Here is a 7,901-nt window from a genome sequence, read left to right as displayed (position 1 = left end):
TCAACAAATGTAGTAAGCTAGGAAGAGCAAGTGATATGTCATATCCATTGCATTTGAATTCTTTCTTGATATCAGAAGACAAGGCAAGTGACATGTACCTAGCCACATTCAGATGGAAATTAGGGTGGTCAGATTTTAAAACCCCTTGTGGGCATACTAGAAGATGAAAGGAAGAAAGTAGTACCAATCAATATTGAATTAATTTGATAAAAAAACCATTAGTAGGCTTAACAAGGCCAGAAACTTCCCTGTAAAACAATAACAAGCACTTGGAAGAATCAAAGTGACATTTGTATTTCCTATTATGGCTTTCACCTTGAGACCCTTATGTTCCTGACAATAGCAGCAGAATCTGTCACATGGAAAGAAAGCACTGTGTGAAAAGACCATGTTGACAATCCACAAATGTTAATGCCGATTGATTCTCTTTCCTAAGGTAATGTGTACTGTAGAACATAGCTATCTTACACCACAAAGTTATAAGCTTTATTTGGAGCTATATGAAGCAGATTATCTCTGCTGAATACTGAAAAACATTGAAAAGAAAATGGAGCTTTTATGGCATCACACATCTTTAGACACCGGTGTTAAATTCTGGAAGTGGGGACTGGAGATTTTTCAGTGAATGGATCTTTTAGTTTGTATATCACCATTTCACATCTTATTCAAAGTAATTTGTCTTATATCCCTGTTTCCCTATCCAATTTATCCCTATCCAATTTATACATATGTGTCTGTGAAAGGAACAAACCATTGCAGATGTGTTAGTGGGCAACTAGATTACAATTAATTCTACCTGATCCAGATTTGTGAAATTATGGTGAATATAATCTATATACTATCTTCTTTGAGAAGTTTTAGTATGAGATAATTGTCCAGTAACTTAACACTGATAACCCAAGGAGACTAACTTTCAATGTAACACTAAAAACCACAGGAAAAAAACTTGCATTCTTTGATTTAAAAGTATTTTGACTGTTGATGGTGTTTGTATAAATTTGTGATTATTTTTATCATGACAATGAAATACATTCTTTTTCAGTTTTGTTCCCATCCAAGATGCCCAACAATGGAGTATTATGAGATTTAGTAAATGTCAAGATTCAGATTATCAGATAAATTCTATGCTCTTCTGACTGCTGTTTGGATGACCTCTTCATTCAGGAATTGTAGTCAGATTGGCTTATTTGTAAAGAAACTATAGAATGACAGCACACAATAAATCATGTCTAGTGACATACTGAAAAACTGGCAGAAGACAGCTTGTACAGTGAAAAATACAGCTGACAACAAACATATACACCTGTTTGGTAGAATTTATGATGAAAGATACAAACAAAGAAAAGGGACTTTCCTTTATAAGACATTTAAAGTCTTTTATTTATTTCTTACTAACAGTGAAAATTCAACAAATAAGAAAATTGAGGCTAGTAAATAACTTTTAGTCATTTTAAACACAACTAGCTTATGAAGAGAAAATGTAGATTAATGTTTTGATCATCAGCCTTTTCTTACTCAAATGCCAGAGGAACTACTAAGAAAGTGCAGCTATTTTTATCACACACATTTTTTATCCTGTCTCCATAGCTAGGAGTAAAAGCATAAGAAGAGTTCATCCATTATTCTTTGATGCAAAATGAAGCATCAAGCCATTTTTCAGTTAAAAAAAAAAGAAAATTTTATTATAAGAAATGACTTTGCAAGAAAAGTCATCAGATTCAAACTCTCTCATAATTTACTGTTCAGTTATCTAGGTGACATAATCAAGTGCAAGCATAAAAATTATCATGACTGAGTCCTAATTATTAGGACTTGGTATTTTGCATTGAAAATTACCAATGATTTTGGTAAAGGTTAGATCTTCTGTAAGTTTATTATTTTTAGTTAAAATAAATGTGTTAGATAAAATTCAATTTCATAGTTATGGTATAAAAATTCTAACTGAAACTAGTAATCTTATGTGTTACCTCTCCAGACAGCTGAAGTGTATTGCAAAGGATACAAATGAAAAGGAACTAAAATATATCAAAAAAACTTCAAGAAGTTTCTACAGGTAAATCAACACAGGAGTTTATTGCGTTTTGAGAAAAAGGGGTGAAAAAATAAATATACTTAAGTTATTGTTTTATTAAACTTTATCTCATAGCTACAAGACTTTCCTAGGAGAACAGTTCTGATAGATATATAAAAATGTTTGAGGATTGCAATGATATATTAGAATTTTCATAGCACATTTAGACTAGGAGAACCATGCAGAAGACATTAAAAGTATTAGTCCTGGAAGTTTAAGATGAAGTCCTTATGGACTGCTGTGTTTGAAGAATTTTGGAATCATTATTGGAAAGACCTTCCTACTAATAAAATAATTAATATATATCTCTCTTCAGATATGAAATCTCCTCTGATTTTATAACTCCTAGGCAAAAAGTCAGCTAGCTAAGAACAGTGATCTAGTCCATGGAAAAATCCCAAATCCATCTCTTCAAGCATATCTCTTCTGTATATGGTTTAGGACTAGCATGGATTGATTTACTGTAAAAGTTTCTGCCAAGCAAAGTCATGCGTGGGAAGAGAGCAATCCTGTGCTTCTGTTTGTCATGTTGAAAGAATATTATTCTCAAAAACTGTTTATATAATTGCATTTTTTAAGAACTTTGGAAAGACAGAGATAGCTTTACCAAAGACACTGGTGGTGTATTATACCTGAATAATAAATTAACAATGCCTCACGTGTGGTTTAGAAACTTCAATGGTGTTATCCACAAAACCAATACAATATTAATGTTGAAAATAGTAGGCCCAAGTTCATTATAGCATAAAATTTTCAAAAGGTGATTTAAAAGATAACAGGATAAAATGAGGCACCTCAGGTAGTCTGGAAGTCTCCACTTTGCAGAGATGGGGAAGGAAAGCTGGTTTCAATTTTTGTCAGTTACAGATCTTACCACCCTTCTCATGACACATTCATTATGACTTCCTCCAGGTACTTACAATGTAGGCAAAATAGTCAAATATTAAATATAGTTAATTATATTAATTAAACTGACTGCATCACTAAAATAAGTAATCATACTGGAAAATATTTCTGCAACTTCGTAAAGAAAAAAAATATAAAACTGCCAGGCAAATATTAATTTTCACAGCCACTGTCCTTTTTTATTTTTAATGACATAATAAAAGGATATTCATTTGACATGTGCATCTAATCTGAGACAGAAAACTCAATGCACTTATTACAAATTTCAAAAGAAAATAAAAAACTATATAAGCAGTGTTGTTTTTTTAAAATTTCATGAAACTCACAGAAATTTCCTTTTTTCATAAATGCAAATAGCTTGATTATAAAGGTTTTTTAACAAACTCTCCTACCTAAATAGAAAGAACTGTACTGCAATCCTTATAAAATCAAATATGTATCCATTCTTGAAGATATTCAAAATACAACTGGAGAAGGCCCTGATCTAAGTAACTCCTTCTTTGAGCAAAGCACAGGACGAAATTACAGCCTTTAGATCTGAACGTAAGCTATTTGATGATTCTAGATTGCTTAACCATCTGGTTGCCACTTGACCATCCATTGGCTTGTTCACATTACACCATTTTACAACACTATGGTTTGATTTAGGGGTTTTTATGTGGGGATTTTTTTTTATTGAAGGAAAGTCAAAGTACAGTGGTACATTTTTATAGTTTGTCTTGGAAGGAATACTGTCTTAATGTCTTTAATGGACAATTAAAATCATTATATTAATCAGAAAAGCTCTACTTTACTTTTGAAAAAAAATTCAATACACCTCCTAGCCTGTATTATAAAATTCAGTTCTTAACCGTCATCTTCTGTTCTTCTTCTTAACCTTCCTCTCTATTCTTTCTGTACAAATGCCATTTCAGTAATATTTGGCCAAGCAAACTGGAATAGAAACAACACTTAATATTGATTGCTGAAGCAATCAGTTTTGAAAGATACTCCTAGATTAGAAAGCTGTTCATTATTTTATCTGAATCATCATTGCAAAGAAAGTCATTGTTCTTGAATGCTGGCTCGTTCGCTTCCTTTTTTTTTTTTTTTTTTTTTTTTTTTAATATACAGAAGAACTCAAAACCCTATAAATCTTCATCTTTTTTTCATCTCAATTAAGTTTAGACCATATGACTAAAGGAATTCCATTGAAATAAACTACTACAAGTTTCAAATATAGTTCAGTATTCTGGGAAAACCTTGAACAGTTTATGATTGTAGGTGGTTTGGGAATAAAAGTACTTCCTGTCAGAGCAAGACTTTTAATTCGCTAAAACAGAATTAAACAATAAAACTTCTAATGCATCCCTTAAGACCTGTGTCTGTCCTTGGTCTGCTGAAATACACAAAAACACAAACTGGCCATCAGCATCAAATGCATGTCTTGGAACAGGCAAAAAAAATATAGCTGTACCAGTGTCTTTTAATGTTGTAGTTCTGATTAAATATGGGGACATTCAAGGAATACTCAACATCTTTTCTGGCAGTCTGTAAAGAGAACCTTTGTGAAGTCTTTCCTTCTGGTCTTAGGTCTAAGAAATAATTGTGGTCCTTAGACTGATAAATGGATTTTTAAAAATATATCTGTTCTCCTAAAGCATTCTTCCTTTAATATTTGATAATATTTTTTTATTAAAGACATGTCATATATTTCTAACTAATCAATATAAGAATGATAAATGATAAACCAGCTCTCTGTCAATTCTGAAGGTCAAACCACATCATAAACCAAAATATTTTCTTAAAATATTGCCATGTCACAAATGACTAAAAGGTATTTGCAATAAAGTTATTTTTTGCTGTATATTATGTTACAAAATCAACAGTATGGTTGGGTTTGGAAGGGGCCAATGAAGATCACCTAGTCCAACTCCCATCCTCAAAAAGGATTACTAGAGAAAGTTGTACAGAATCATACCATTTGAATATCTCTGGAGAATGAGACTCCACAGTCTTTTTGGGCAGGCTATTCAAGTGCTTTGTCACCCTCAAAGTAAAGTTTTTCCGCATATTTGCAGAAACTATGTTTCAGTTTGTGCCTAATGTCCTTTGTCCTGCTACTGGGCAGCACTGGAGAGACCCTGGCCCCATTCTTTTCATATTTACGTTTAAGTCTGCATTCATAAGATTCCCTTCCTTTCTTTCTTCTCAAGGCCAAACAGACCCAGCTCCCTCAGTTTTTCTCTGTAAGTGAGATGCTCCAGTCCCTAAATCATCTTTGTAACCCACCAGTGAACCCTCTCCAGTAGTTCTTTGTCTTTCATGTACTGGGAAGCCCAGAGCTGGTCACAGCACTCCAGATGTGGCCTTCCCAGGGCAGAGTAGAGGGGAAGGATCACTGACCCCTTTCTTCCCAAAGCACCCCAAGATACCATTGGCCCCCTTGGTAACAAGGACACACTGTTGGTTTGTGGACAGTTTATTGTCCACCACAGCCCCCAGGTCCTTCTCTGCAGAGCTGCTCTCCAGCAGATCAGCCCCTATCCTGTACTGGTACATGGAGTCACTCCTCGTAAAGTACAGGGCACTGCATTTGCCCTTGCTGAACTTCATCAGGTTCCTCTGAACCCAGGTCTCCAGTCTGTACAGATTGGCAGCACAGCATTCTGGTGCATCAGACACTCCTGCCAGTTCTGAATCATCAGAGAACTTTTGGGGGTACACTCTGTCCCTTCATCCAGCTCCCTGGTGAATATGCTGCATAACGCTTGGCTCAATACTAAGCCATGGGAAACATCCCATATTACAGACCCCATGCTGCTGACCACAACTCTCTGAGCCCTGCCATTCAGACAGTTTTCCATCCACCTCAGTATCCATACTTTCTGACATAATACACAGTGAGAAACATTTTGCTAAAGTCAAGGTAGACAACAAGGTAGACAACACCCACTGCTCTCCCCTCAACCAGGCAGTAGTGTCATGACAGGAGACCATGAGATTCACTGAGACTGGTTTCCCTTTGGTGAATTCATGTCAACTACTGATAATCTTCTTTTCTTCCACATGCCTAGTATTGTCAACATTACTGATTCCAAATTAAAGGCTCCTAGCATAGTGGAGGTAACATATTCCTTTGGAATACAGAAATCTGCTGCAATTTGAGCTACCTAATTATCTCTGCTCATTTCACTGCTATGGGAAAGTGGATTCAAGCAAGAAAAAGGCAAGGCATTGGCTTCTTATTTTTCTTCAACTAGAAAAGTTTGGCATAAAATATATGATTTGGTTTTACCTTTTGTAGCCTCTCTTTAAGAAGGCAAATAGCAAAACTGCACTGTAGAGCCCAGGAATATCAGGTATTAGTTATTTAGTAATAATGTTTTTCATCTAATCTAAAAGAGTTGAGTGTATTCTTTCAAGGAGATTGTAGATTTTCTGCTAATTTGGGGGGCGAAGTGTGTTAATGATTTTGGTTTTTAACTAAAAAGAAAAAAAGCTACTCTGACTTCATCTAGAGTTCATGCTTTGGTGTGTTCTGACATTGCCATTGCACAGGAAAGAAAGTTACTGTGGTGTCTTGTACAGATGGTGTAACTCCAGTATTTTGTTTGTGGAGGTGGAACAATGAGGGAGACAACTGCTTATCTGCTGAAAGAGAGTTCAGATGTTTATACAGTCATAATTGCTATTAAAACTTGGAAGATTTTCTATATGGTAATAGAGAATTATCTGTGGAAGAAATCCTAGTAGAAATGTGAAGTCTGTATAAAACCAAAAAAGCTGACTTTTGGGTTTCCACTCCAACAGTTTCCTTCTGAAGGTCCCTTTGTATCAGGGAGGGGAAAAAAACCAAAAGCAAACTAAAAGCACTTGTACAAGACAATGAGGTCATTTGGAGCTTTGCATCATGTTGCTGTTGTCATGATTGTGGAATTGCAAAACATTTACTGTATGCAATAACTGAACAAGTCAAGGTCAAGCTTGAATCAAAAAAGAAAGACTAAACAGAGCAAACCTTCCCAGTCTGAACAAGAGCAGGAATTTTGGATATTCTACTGACTTTCTTCCTACTCCCTTTCTCTTCCATCATTTTTATATAAGTTAAAAGTGGGTAAAAGATCTCAGCTGAGGAGATGAGGACTGAAGTCAGTGAACAATGGTAGACAGGTTCTGTACATTTTCAGTTTTGGACCCTTCATTGCAAAGGAAGACATTGGGGTGATGGAACATGTCCAGGAAAGGGCTACAGAGCTGGTGAATTGTCTGGAGCACAAGACTGACGAGAAACAGCTGAGGGAGCTGGAGAAAAGGAGGCTTGGCAATTTAGGTTCTCTGCAGTTACCTAAAAAAGGCTGCAGTTCATACCACCCTACTTTTAGAAGATAAAGAAACAATGAAAGATTACTCTGCACATCAGACACTTCAGATTTAAAACATACTGTAACATGACAATATGCAGCAAAGTTGCTACTTGAGGTGGTATATTTTGAAAGTGACACCACTGAAAGAGTATCTCGTGGTACTGGAGTAGTTTGGTCTCAGGCAGTATAGGATATGGTGAAGCATAGATTCTTAACTTGGACTTTGTTTTTCTTTTTAAATATGGTTCTTATAAATCTGCTGTTGCTGCAGATAACTCTGCTGCAGAATAACAAACCAAGTAGGCACCAGCATTGCCTGTCTGTCAAGCTTCCACCCTGGCCTCTGTGGGAACTAATATACCAAGAAAAAGGAGAAAGGGCAGTGAAGGGAAGGAGAGAAAGAGACAATGATAGAGAATCTTGCAAAGGAAAGGAAAGAGTAGTCTGTCAGGGAATGCAAAACAAAAATGCCACCTGAATATTTCAGCCTGCATGCATATCTTACAGTTCATGTGGCAGCAGTTCCCACATAGGATCAGAGGGAGGGTGTAAGGTCAAGGGAGCCATGTGCTTCGCAG

This window comes from Lonchura striata, chromosome Z (assembly GCF_046129695.1).
Source record: "Lonchura striata isolate bLonStr1 chromosome Z, bLonStr1.mat, whole genome shotgun sequence".
NCBI lineage: Eukaryota > Metazoa > Chordata > Aves > Passeriformes > Estrildidae > Lonchura > Lonchura striata.
This window is presented reverse-complemented; position numbering follows the sequence as displayed.